Source organism: Onychostoma macrolepis, chromosome 25 (genome assembly GCF_012432095.1).
Source record: "Onychostoma macrolepis isolate SWU-2019 chromosome 25, ASM1243209v1, whole genome shotgun sequence".
In the NCBI taxonomy this organism is placed as follows: Eukaryota; Metazoa; Chordata; class Actinopteri; order Cypriniformes; family Cyprinidae; genus Onychostoma; species Onychostoma macrolepis.
Genome location: NC_081179.1, coordinates 12,922,371 through 12,936,740, shown reverse-complemented (window position 1 = coordinate 12,936,740; position 14,370 = coordinate 12,922,371).

Sequence of the window (14,370 nt, the reverse complement as noted above, 5' to 3'; positions counted from 1 at the left end):
CCCATATGCTCCAACCCTAAGCAAATACACCTGCCCATAATAATAACAACTTTGAACACCCTGAGTTGCTTGTTCTTTTGTTTAATCAAGGTTAGAACTAAACACTGTGCGTTATGGCCCTCCAGGAACAGAATCGAATAGCCCTATTATACATAATTTTAACAAAATAATGTGATTTTGTGATTAAATGTTTTTTCTGTTCTCATGTCAGATGTGTTTGTATGTATGTATGTACCAGGAGCACCTTAAAACCACAACAAATTCCTTGTGTGTTTGCGCACACCTGGCGAATAAAGCTAATTCTGATTCTGATTCTGATTTAATTCATATAATTCAATACATTTTACATATATTTTGACACGTCACTAAACACTAATCAGTTTATTGCTGATGAAGCAGTAATCACGGAGTAGGAGATAAAGCATAGCATCAAATGCAAGGTCTATAATCAAGGGGGTGCTAATTTATTTCATTAATTTTCTATCATCGTGTGCCTTCATCTGCTTCTACTGAGACTAAATTGTTAGACTCGTTCACTAATGAAGCCTGTAGCAACTAACATGCTGCCAACAAGGATCTATCTAAAACATGCTAGCAGCATGCTAAAACATGAATATAATATATATGCCTATATAATTTATATGCCTCTTAATGTAAGCAGAAGAATGTGATTAAAAAATATTATAGTCAAGTCAAGTCACCTTTATTTATATAGCGCTTTTAACAATACAAATTGTGTCAAAGCACTTAACAGTATCAAATTGAAAGATAGTGTCAGTAATGTATAATGATAAGATTAAACACTCAATTTTCAATTAAAGGCATTTCATTATTGAATTCAGAGATGTCATTGTCTAGCTCAGTTTAGTTTAAATAGTATCTGTGCAATCAAATCGGCGATAATCGCTAGAAATTAAGTGCCCCAACTAAGCAAGCCAGAGGTGACAGCGGCAAGGAACCAAAACTCCTCTGTGACAGAATGGAGAAATAAAACCTTGGGAGAAACCAGGCTCAGTCGGGGCCAGTTCTCCTCTGGCCAGACGAAACCCGCAGTTAAAAAGTTTATATTTCTATTTTTATTTTGTTACAATTTCTAACAATAATAGTATTATGTAGTTAGGTATTTTATTATATTTTTAGTTATATTGTATTTTAATCGAGGTCTTCACTGGGGATAATATATATATATATATATATATATGAATAAGTTTATATATATATATATATATATATATATATATATATATATATATATATATAAGTGTGTATATATGTATATATATATATATATATATATATGAATAAGTGTATATATATATATATATATATATATATATATGTACGTTTTAAATTTATGAAAAATACTTTTTGTCCATAGAATGAAAGTAAGTAAAAGTTAGTAAAGTCCAATATTGTTTTGGACCTCATTGTGTGGACAAAAACATCTGAAATACTATTGAAATCATACAGGCACACTGACAAAGAAAATTTCCAGTGTGGCTAACCCACCTGTCTGACATCTTCAATCTCTGTCCACTTTCATTAATACCATGGGTGTGACACACTATTAAAGCTGTCTGACACACAGGATTTCAGTCTTTTGGATTTCTCTTCATCAAAACCACAAATACTTTGTCTGACTAAAACCTAAATTATACAATTATACAATTAAACAATCACCCATCACACAAGATCACAAGCATCTGAGTTCTAATCCGCTGCACCTGTCACCGCCCAATCAATTTTCAGTTAAAGGCATTTCATTATTGAATTCAGAGATGTCATTGTCTAGCTCAGTTTAGTTTAAATAGTATCTGTGCAATCAAATCGGCGATAATCGCTAGAAATTAAGTGTCCCCAACTAAGCAAGCCAGAGGTGACAGCGGCAAGGAACCAAAACTCCCTCTGTGACAGAATGGAGAAATAAAAACCTTGGGAGAAACCAGGCTCAGTCGGGGGGCCAGTTCTCCTCTGGCCAGACGAAACCCGCAGTTAAAAAGTTTATATTTCTATTTTTATTTTGTTACAATTTCTAACAATAATAGTATTATGTAGTTAGGTATTTTATTATATTTTTAGTTATTTTGTTATATTTTTAGTTTTATTGTATTTTAATCAAGGTCTTCACTGGGGATAATATATATATATATATATATATATATATATATGAATAAGTTTATATATATATATATATATATATGAATAAGTTATATATATATATATATATATATATATATATATGAATAAGTTTATATATATATATATATATATATATATATATGAATACGTTTATATATATATATATATATATATATATATGCGTTTTAAATTTATGAAAAATACTTTTGTCCATAGAATGAAAGTAAAAGTTAGTAAAGTCCAATATTGTTTTGGACCTCATTGTGTGGACAAAAACATCTGAAATACTATTGAAATCATACAGGCACACTGACAAAGAAAATTTCCAGTGTGGCTAACCCACCTGTCTGACATGTTCAATCTCTGTCCACTTTCATTAATACCATGGATGTGACACACTATTAAAGCTGTTTGACACACAGGATTTCAGTCTCTTTGGATTTCTCTTCATCAAAACCACAAATACTTTGTCTGACTAAAACCTAAATTATACAATTATACAATTAAACAATCACCCATCACACAAGATCACAAGCATCTGAGTTCTAATCCGCTGCACCTGTCACCGCCCAATCAAAACCTGCTCTTTTTCACCGCCACCACATTCGCATGCTGTCTGGTCTTGAGTTCACTACACGACTCCTTACCTGGACTCTCTTACCTGTGGACTTACCTGAACTTGCCCGTCTTCATCATCTGTCTCTTTTGAGCTCCTCCGCCGAATCTGCAAGAGAGACACAATACAGTTACCTGCCAGAGGTAAGTTGGCTCAACCTGTTTTTGAAAGCGTTGCTTACCGGTTGCTTTGAATCTTCCACTCTCAGCTTTAAGCTGTTGAATACAGATTACGAACTTACCTGTCTGTCTCCTCGAGGTCTTCTTCTGTAGCGTGACAGGGGGTGCATAGTTGGAAATTTACATTTATGCACAAGGCAAAGCATGTTTATTTACAGTATAGCACGTTTTACATATAGTGATAATTTAAAGTGTTTAATGAGCATAATAAAGAGAAAGAGAGACAAATGCATGAAAAAAAAATAAAGCAAAAGTTTTGTCTTTACAGTGAGAAAATGAGGGGAGAGTTTACTAAGAGGGAACATACCGTATATATTTCAAAAATATTTATATAATATTTTATATTTATTTTAATATAAATATATTTAAAATATAAACATAACATTTTTCTTAAGTATACACCGTACACACACACATATTATGTAAACAAAAACTTTTATTTTGGATGAGATTAATAGCAATTAATCATTTGACTGCACAAAAAGTATTTAGTCAGCCACCAATTGTGCAAGTTCTCCCACTTAAAAAGATGAGAGAGGCCTGTAATTTTCATCAAAGGTATACCTCAACTATGAGAGACAAAATGAGGGAAAAAAATCCAGAAAATCACACTGTAGGATTTTTAAAGAATTTATTGGCAAATTATGGTGGAAAATAAGTATTTGGTCAATAACAAAATTTCATCTCAATACTTTGTTATATACCCTTTGTTGGCAATGACAGAGGTCAAATGTTTTCTGTAAGTCTTCACACACTGTTGCTGGTATTTTGGCCCATTCCTCCATGCAGATCTCCTCTAGAGCAGTAATGTTTTGGGGCTGTCGCTGGGCAACACGGACTTTCAACTCCCTCCAAAGATTTTCGATGGGGTTGAGATCTGGAGACTGGCTAGGCCACTCCAGGACCTTGAAATGCTTCTTCTGAAGCCACTCCTTCGTTGCCAGGCGGTGTGTTTGGGATCATTGTCATGCTGAAAGACCCAGCCACGTTTCATCTTCAATGCCCTTGCTGATGGAAGGAGGTTTTCACTCAAAATCTCACGATACATGGCCCCATTCATTCTTTCGTTTACACGGATCAGTCGTCCTGGTCCCTTTGCAGAAAAACAGCCCCAAAGCATGATGTTTCCACCCCCATGCTTCACAGTAGGTATGGTGTTCTTTGGATGCAACTCAGCATTCTTTGAGTTTTTACCAAAAAGTTCTATTTTGGTTTCATCTGACCATATGACATTCTCCCAATCCTCTTCTGGATCATCCAAATGCTCTCTAGCAAACTTCAGACGGGCCCGGACATGTACTGGCTTAAGCAGGGGACACGTCTGGCACTGCAGGATTTGAGTCCCTGGCGCAGTGTGTTACTGATGGTAGCCTTTGTTACTTTGGTCCCAGCTCTCTGCAGGTCATTCACTAGGTCCCCCCGTGTGGTTCTGGGATTTTTGCTCACAGTTCTTGTGATCATTTTGACCCCACGGGGTGAGATCTTGCGTGGAGCCCCAGACCGAAGGAGATTATCAGTGGTCTTGTATGTCTTCCATTTTCTAATAATTGCTCCCACAGTTGATTTCTTCACACCAAGCTGCTTACCTATTGCAGATTCAGTCTTCCCAGCCTGGTGCAGGTCTACAATTTTGTTTCTGGTGTCCTTTGACAGCTCTTTGGTCTTGGCCATGGTTCTTGTCTTTCCGGGTCGCTGCTCGTGCGGTCGACTGGTCGGCTAGTTGAGCAGCACTAATTATTGTTTTCTCTTTTATTTTGCTTATGTTGTGTTTTGTTTAATCTGTCTGAGGACAGTGTATGTTTGCTCTTTTTAATTTAGCGCTTTTTAATTACGAAGCAGCGACTTTATTTAGTTACATTCTGTTTACCTCACTGTGACTTCTGGACTATTGCATTTAACAGCCTGGTTTCCACCTGTTACTGGAATATACTCGGTATGGATATCTGTGGATTTATTTGGTTGGTGGCATGCCTGCAGTGGCTGCTTTCTTGTGAGTTGGCGTCTGCTGTTATAAAGGATCTGCCGGATAACCCACGACTCACATATACCAGAGACTATCTAATGCAGCTCGGGCTTCAGCCACATATCGTTTTTACGGATAGTTTTCCTGAGGAAATACTCCGCGTGGACTTTTCCAACCAACATAACTCCACTTGCAGTAGAACTAAGGTAAACAGAAGGGGAAAGAAAAAGGGTGGTGTAAGAGCAAGACTGAAACGGGAGACACGCAAACAACGTGCGCTCCCCTCTATAATTATGGCCAATGTGCGCTCCCCTCTATCATTATGGCCAATGTGCGCTCTCTCCGTAATAAAACGGACGAACTGCAAGCCAGTGTTTGTCATATGCATGAATACAGAACTGCTTCTATTCTTGCATTCACTGAAACATGGTTGAATAGTAACGATGATGACGACTCGCTGCATATTAATGGTTTTGCTCCTCCACTACGTTTGGACCGGGACAGTAAACTCACGGGGAAACAACATGGTGGGGGTGTGTGTCTGTATGTAAATACTGGCTGGTGCTCCACGGTCATAGTGAGGGAGAAAATGTGTACTACAGACATCGAGCTTCTGGCTGTTTCTCTCCGCCCCTTTTACCTCCCCAGAGAATTTCCACAACTTTTTCTCATTCTGGTTTACATCCACCCCAGAGCTAATACAACTACAACTTCTGTATCTGTTGTCGGGCCCCTCACAGAACCACGGACCAGCTTTACAGGAGTTTGAGGAGTGGTGTGACAGCTCACACCTGGAATTGAATGTAAGCAAAACCAAAGAGATGGTGGTAACCATTTCCAACAAGCAGAGGGATCTGGCAGCAGTAGTCACGACCTTCATCCACGGGAAGCCAGTGGAGCTAGTTGAGGAATATAAATATTTGGGTACTATTTTCGACCATCTGCTGAAATTCTCCTCCAACACAGAGGAGATTCTTAGGAGGTGTCAGCAGCGGCAATATCTCCTTAGGAAACTTAGTTATTTTGGAGTTTGTAAAGACATTCTGTTGGCTTTTTATTATTCTTTCATAGAGAGTATTGTCACATTCTCTATAACTTGTTGGTTTCAGTCTATTAGTCTTCATAGCAGGAACCGGCTGCAGAGTGTTGTTACAGTGTGTTCTAAGATTATAGGTTTGTCTGTTAGATCTCTTACACATATATATGATCAACAGACACTCAGGTTAGCAAGTAAGATTATTAAAGACTCCTCACATGTTCTTCACTCTGCATTTGAGTGGCTCCCCTCCGGAAGACGGCTGCGCTGCCCTGCTTGTAGAACTCAGAGAAGGAGGGCCACCTTTGTTCCTAAAGCTATTCTGCTCTTAAATTCTCAAACTCATTAATTTTTTATTAATTCTTTACAGATTTGCTGCTTTTTATTTATTTTTTTTATTTTATTTTTTATTTTTTTTTAATTGTCATTATTATTGTTTATTATTGTAATACTTTTGTGTATCTGTCTGAAATAGTGTTGTTTTGTTTTTGTTTTTTGAAGTGCTGCTCAATATGCTTTTGAATTGCCCCTCGGGGACAAATAAAGTTTTTTTTTAATTGAATTGATGGTGGAGTTTGGAGTTGGACTGTTTGAGGTTGTGGACAGGTGTCTTTTATACTGATAACGAGTTCAAACAGATGCCATTAATACAGGTAACGAGTGGAGGACAGAGGAGCCTCTTAAAGAAGAAGTTACAGGTCTGTGAGAGCCAGAAATCTTGCTTGTTTGTAGGTGACCAAATACTTATTTTACAGAGGAATTTACCAATTAATTCTTTAAAAATCCTACAATGTGATTTTCTGGATTTCTTTCTCTCATTTTGTCTCTCATAGTTGAGGTATACCTATGATGAAAATCACAGGCCTCTCTCATCTTTTTAAGTGGGAGAACTTGCACAATTGGTGGCTGACTAAATACTTTTTTGCCCCACTGTATATCTCTTATGTAAGTTGATAGGCCTACTCCATTAGAGCTGAGGCTGAAGAAGGTAACAGGTGGAGTCAACTGGAAGGCTTCTCTTACCGTAAGAAAATAAAAATTTGTGGATTCATCATTAGTTGAAGGGCATGTTGAAACAGGTTAGTAAAACTGCAAACTGTTGTCTTTTATATATATATATATATACAGTCTACACGCATATGTACAAAAAAATAAAATAATATATAAATGTAAGTCAGTTTAAACCATATTTTAAATGTCATGTGTCAACTCAACCAGAGGACCCCAGATAAAACTTTTTTGATTTTCATATTTTTTTTTTTTAAAGATTTATTTTTGACATTTTATTTGATAGGACAGTAGTTAGACAGGAAACAAAGTTGGAGAGAGAGGTGGGGGACGCGCTGCCCACGAGGCTATCAGCACTGACGGATTTTCATCTTTTTGATCTGAGTTTATATATATATATATATATATATATATATATATATATATGAATAAGAAATGCATTATTAAATGTCATGGATGAATATATAGGCTACTGAGTAATCCACTATTTTGTAGAGGGCGGTCAAAATGACAAATTTCACCTGAGATTTGGGGCCAAATTACAGGGGGTAAAAATAATTTTAGAAAATGGCAGGAATTATTTTTTTTTTTTTTTTTTTAAACACGAGTAGGTGTATTAATAAAATCTGCAGCAGACTTCAGCAGTCTTTGTTGCATTATGCTAATGGTGACAGTTCAAAATAGGAAAAAGCTATTTTTATTTATTTGCTTGTAACTCAAGTCATAATAATAATAATAATAATAAGAGCAGCTTTATTTCAAAAACAACCTGTTTAACACGAAAATACAATTCTTATTTTTTGTCACTATTTTTGGGCCACAAAATAAATATTAAGGGACTAAATTAAAACAGTTGTATTCCATTATCAGCATATTGACCCTGGACCGCAAGTTTAAACCATATTTTCTCACAAATATTGAGAAAATCGCCTTTAAAGTTGTCCAAATGAAGTTCTTAGCAATGCATAATTGTTACAGAGTCAACGAGACGAGAGACATGCGGATCCATGTGCGAGCTTTATTTACAAAGGCGTGGTCAGGAAACAAGCAAGGGTCAAACAATGGCAAACAGGTATATAGAGGGCAAGGCAAGAGAAGTATCCTAAACAAGTGTGGTCAATCGTCGGCTAAAATATCCAGAGGGCTTAGACAAAAGAGGTAATCCGTAAACATAAGAAATGGTCCGGGCAGGGGCAAACAGTATCCAAACGGCAAGGCAAAGGGTAAATCTAAGATAAACACGCAATATTCCAAACACAGGTAAACAGGCTAGACAAGACTAAGACTAAGAAACAAGGAAACTAGGAAAGGCTCTGTAAGCTAGCTATCAGCAATGACTGTGATAAATGCTAAACAATACTCGGCAAAGAGGAAGAGGAAGTCCATGGTTTATGTAGGGTGTGTGATCAGTGTGATCAGTGCAATCAGCTGTGTGTCGTCAGTGCAATGGCTAATGGGAATTGTAGTGCAAGGTAATGTGAAACAGTCTGTGTAGTGTGAGAGTCAATATGATGTAAGGGTAACCTCTGGTGGCCATCAGACGGAAGGCCACGAACCGGATTCGTAACAATAATACTAATCAAATTAAGTTTTAATATATTTACAGTAGGAAATTTACAAAATATCTTCATGGAACATGATCTTTACTTAATGTCCTACACTCTTAAAAAAAGATGGGGTAACACTTTAGAATACGGTTCCATCATTAATGAATAACTACACAAGAACACATGAGTAATGCAATATTAGCACTCTAGTGACTACTAATAACTAACAAGCAACTCTGATTAATGAATTAGTAAGTAATAGTGCTTAGTCGAATGTGGTAGTTCACTATTAGCTAATTAGTAACTATTATTTTTCATACCTCCCCCAAGAACTACTGTATACAGGTTGATAATTAATATGAATAATACGTAATGTATAATTCATTCTAAAGTAAAGGTCATGGTAACCCACTAGTAATTACTGAAATCATTGTAAGCTTTTGAGGTTTTTGTAAAGTATTGAATAGTAATTATTCAGGTGTTACTACATCCTTCTAAAGGAATTAGTAATTTTTTGGATCAGTATTCTAAAGTGAATAACATGATAATTATCTAGTAATTACTGAAGTCATTGTAAACTTTTGAGGTTTTTGTAAGGTCCTGGTTAGTAATTCATTTAGCTAGATTTGGTAACTCTTAAATCATTACTAGTGGGTTACCGTGATCTTCACTTTAGAATACTGATCCAAATAATTAGTAGTTTCTTCAGAAGGATATAGTAACACTTGAGTCATTACTATCCAAAACCTTACATATATCTCAAAAGCTCACAATGGCATCAGTCAATATTAGGAAGTTATGATGATTTTCACTTTAGAATACTGATCCAAGTAATTAGTAGTTCATTTAGAAGGATTTGGTAATACTTGAGTCATTACTAGTAGGTTACCATGATCTTCATTTTAGAATTAATTATTCATTATGCATAATTCACATTAATTATGAACCTGTATAAAGTTCTTAGGAGTTCTCAGGATATATGAAAAAAATAGTAGTTATTGGTTAGTGATTAGTGAACTACCAGTTTCAACTTAGCGCTATTACTTAATAAATCGTTAATCAGAGTTTCTTGTTAGTTATTAATAGTAGTTACAATGATAATAGTGCATTAGCCATTTGTTCCTGTGTAGCTATTCATTAACTACGGAACAGTATTCTAAAGTGTTACCAAAGATGGTTCTTTACATGCAGTAATGGTTTTATTTAGAATCAGAGCATTCTGAAGAACCCTTTTATGCTGAAATGGTTCTTTGTTCCCGCCCTTTTTTTTTTCAAATCTGTAACTGTCAAAGCACATTGTTACTGATTTTCTGGAGCTCAGCCATCCAACGACACAGACTGTCAGCACACTCTCAACAGGTAAATAATTTCTTTCCTAAAAGTCTATAAATTATAACTTTCAAATGCTAATTGGTTTTTCTGTCTTTTCTCTTTTTAGTTTAAGAGAACATGTGTGACCAGCTCTATTCAGGTAAGGATACTCTCCTCTTCTTCACCAAGTCAGTAACAATGATATTGAATTTATGGTCCATTTTGATAGATTTTTTTTATTACTAGGGTTTATGCATAAACATACCCAGCTATCCCATGACTTTATATTACTTTTTTCCTTTTAACACTGAAGTGCTCACATACTACTTTTGGCCTTCGTAAACAATTGTTTTCACATAAACAAATGAAAGGAGACAAACTGTACATCTAAACTCAATTGTGCCTTTCAGATGCGGTCACATCCTACAACCTCATCATCTGCAGAGAGAAACTGCCATTCAATCACACCAAAATACAGATAACGATTAACTTAGAGGCATCATAGAGGATTGTGAAGATATTTCACTGAAGCTTGGTCTTCAATACACTATTTTATGTTCAATTTTTCTTTTACTTCTTAAGCATTTATGTTCAATGTCCATTGTCATTCATTAATGTATTCCGCTAATAACTGTTGTTAGAACACTCATTTTTGCTACAATTTCACATCATTAAAAAAAACAAAAGTACCTAATTGACTTGTTGATTTTATGTAAAACCCTAGACATGTCAAGATATAAGACCAGGCAGACAGAGGGGTAAAAAACAATATTAATAAATAATATGTTAGGGAAGTAGATGGGACACAGAGGATTAGCAAACAATGTGATGTTTATTTGATTCAGCAGAGGGTAAGGAGTGAAAGGAGGTGAGTGGCGTTCTGGAAGACTGGCGGTTATGGAGGAAGGGTAAGCAGACTTGGTAAGTATCTTGCCAGGAACTCGTGGACGCGGAGGAGAAGCACACACCCCAGATGCCAGAGGAAGAGAGAGAGGATGATCCACGGAGAGGAGCAGACGAGAGGGGTCCAGGGAAACAGCGGTGGAGATAACTGGAGGCAAGTACACAAACAGGTTAGTAATATAGTAGGCGAAGAGTAGAGAGTCCACTTCATCTTGACGAGATCGGACTAATGACTGGAGTGGGGTGTGTGCTCAAGTAGTGCTGGGTGATTGGATGCCAATGAGGTGCAGGTGCTCTGAATTAGTACTCGGGTGATTGTGATCTTTGTGATGGATTGGTGGTGGAGCCTGGCTGATCTGTCACATTACCCCCCTCGCCACGGCCCGCTCCTGAGGGCCGAGGGGCCCGACGGCGTGGTGGTCGGTCTGGAAAGTTGGATGGAATTCCTCAATGAGCGTTGGATCCAGAATGTTATTCTTGGGAACCCATGATCTCTCCTCGGGGCCGTAACCCTCCCAATCTACGAGGTATTCTAGCCGACCACCATGACGTCGGGAATCCAGGATCGTGTGGACCTTATAGATGGTAACATCCTCCAGAATCTGCGGGAGAGGGGGTTCAGTGTTCGGGCCAGGCTCTGTGGAGGGAGGAACAGGAGAGTGGTAATGTTTTAGTCCCAGACCCTCTCGCTCTCTCGGAACCAATAATCCACCGCAGGAATGTCAGACGGTTCCCCGGTCCAGGGGAACATGGGTGGCTGGAAACCGAGTACGCACTGGAAGGGAGCGAGTCCAGCAGATGACTGACGAAGGGAGTTCGGAGCGTACTCGGCCCAGCCTAGGAACTGGTTCCAAGAGTGCTGGTGGCCGTGACAGAAGGTTTGTAGGAATCGTCCTATTTCCTGGATTTTCCTCTCCGTCTGTGCTTTGGTCTGAGGATGGTAGCCAGACGACAGACTTACAGTCACACCTAGGAGCTTGAAGAAGTTTTTCCAGACATGGGAGATAGACTGAGGACCCCAGTCGGAAACGATATCCTCTGGAAGACCGAAATATCTGAAGATATGGTTAAACATAAGCTTGGCTGTTTCCATGGCCTTGGGTAGGTTCTTGAGGGGAATTAACCGACAGGACTTGGAGAATCGATCCACAATAACCAGAATACAGGCATACCGTCTGTGACAAAATCTACTCTTAGGTGCGACCATGGCCGGTTGAGAACGGGCAGCGGGAGGAGTTTGCCGGCTGGAAGATGGCGAGGACTTTTGGAGATTGCACACTCCTCACAACCCTGGACGAACCTTCTGACCTCCCTTGCCATGTTCGGCCACCAGTAGCGGTCTTTCAGCAGTGAGAGGGTAGCGTTGGCCCCAGGGTGGCCAGTGCCCAGTGTACAGAGTGGATGAGAGGAGTGCATTGTGTCCGTGTGACATACTGTACACCTGGTGGACAGCCCAGCAGAGTGGTCGTGGAGTCATTGGAGGAAGGAGCGGCTTCAGGACTCCATTGGATAGGACAGACAAACACCTTGTCAGGGATGATGGGTTCTTGTAGGTCAATCCCTACTTCAGGGCCATGCAGGCACGACAGGGCATCCACTTTGGTGTTCTTGGGTCCTGGGCGGTAGGATATACTGAAATTAAAGTATGTGAAGAACAATGCCCAGCGCACCTGCCGGGGATTGAGCCTTTTAGCTTCCTTGAGGTACTGTAGGTTCTTGTGATCCGGGAGTACAGTAAATGGGTGTTGGGCTCCTTCCAATCAATGCCTCCACTCTTCCAGGGCCAGTTTAATGGCAAGAAGTTCTCTATTGCCGATGTCATAGTTACGTTCCGCCGGGCTGAGTTTTTGGGAGAAGAAGGCACATGGATGGAGTTTCTCGGGATTCCCCTGCTGCTGGGATAGGATGGCTCCTACTCCGGTGGTTGAAGCATCCACCTCCACGATGAACGATTTCTGGGGATCAGGATGTATGAGGATGGGAGCTTGGGTAAAGGCTTCTTTCAAACTTTCAAAGCTGCTGGGGACGAGGACAGAGACTTGGGCTTGCTGCGGAGTAGATTGGTTAGTGGACTGGTAAGGGAACTGTAGTTCTGGATGAAACGACGGTAGAAATTAGAGAATCCCAGAAATCGTTGGAGTTCTTTGACAGTAGAGGGAATTGGCCAGGTCCGGTTAGCTTCCACCTTCCCCTCGTCCATCCGGATGCCACTACTGTCAATATGGTATCCAAGGAACTGAACTGTGGATTGGTGGAAGGAACATTTCTCGACCTTGAGGAAGAGTTGATGCTGTCGTAGTCATTGGAGGACCTCCGCAACGTGGTGGCGATGTTCGGCCAAGCTCCGAGAGTAGATGAGTATATCATCAATATAGACGAGGACGAACCGATGGAGGTACTCTCTGAGCACCTCGTGCATGAAGTCCTGGAATACGGAGGGGGTGTTGACTATACCATACGGCATAACAAAATATTCATAATGGCCAGTAGGGGTTACGAAGGCTGTTTTCCACTCGTCCCCCTCACATGTCCGGATGAGGTTGTACGCGCTGCGGAGGTCTAACTTGGTGAAGATGGTGGCACCACGGAGATGTTCCAAGGCTGCTGGGACAAGAGGAAGGGGATAACGGAATTTGACAGTGATATTATTTAGAGCCCGGTAGTCAATACAAAGCCTCAAGCCTCCTTCCTTCTTGGCCACAAAAAAGAAACTTGAAGTAGCAGGGGCAGTGGAAGGGCAGATGTAGCCTTGTTTGAGTGCCTCTTCGATGTACTCCTCCATGGCCTTCGGTTCGGGAAGTGACAGGGGATAGATTTTCCCTTTGGGCACTGGCTCACCTGGTAGAAGATCTATTGCACAGTCCCATGGCCGGTGAAGAGGGAGATGGGAGGCCTTCTTCGGGCAAAAGACAATCACTGAAGTGGGTATAGCAGGTTGGCATTTCGACAGATTGTTTCTCCAAAGGGCTCTCGATGGTGGTGGAATTCACTTCTAAGATTGGCTTGATTGACAATAGAGGTTGGGGTAAGTGAGCAAAGCAATCCGGAAAGCACTGGTGACCCCACTTCAGGACGTCTCCCATGCGCCAGGCTATTTGGGATTCATGCAGGGCGAACCAGGGTCTCCCGAGGACGATGTCCGTGGTGGCTTCCTCCAGAACCAGTTATTTGATGTCCTCTTCATGTAGGAGACATACTCGTAGGCATACGGGACCAGCATTGTGTCTGATGTTATGACGGCTCAACGGTTTTCCGGTTACGGAATGAACTTGTTAGGTTTTGGGGTTGATACTTGTAGGGATCTTCAGCTGGCGGCAGAGGTTCCCCGATATAAAGTTCCCGGCAGACCCTGAGTCGAGGAGAGCATTGACTGGAACAGATAGGTTGGGTGCAATAAGCGTTACTACCATAGAGAGAGGTTTCATATTTTGACGTATGGGTTGAATTGCACTCACCAAGACCCGAGGAGGACAAATGGGGCATGAGGAGATCACATGTCCGCCTTTCCCACAATACGGGCATAAACCTTGGGTCAGACGCCTCTGCCGCTCAGCAAATGATAGTCTCATATTGTCCGTTATCATAGGTTCTGGGACTGGTTCTGGAGGAAGGTTGGACACTGGGTGACGTTGAGAAGGAGTGCAACGGCTTAACATAGATGACTCCTT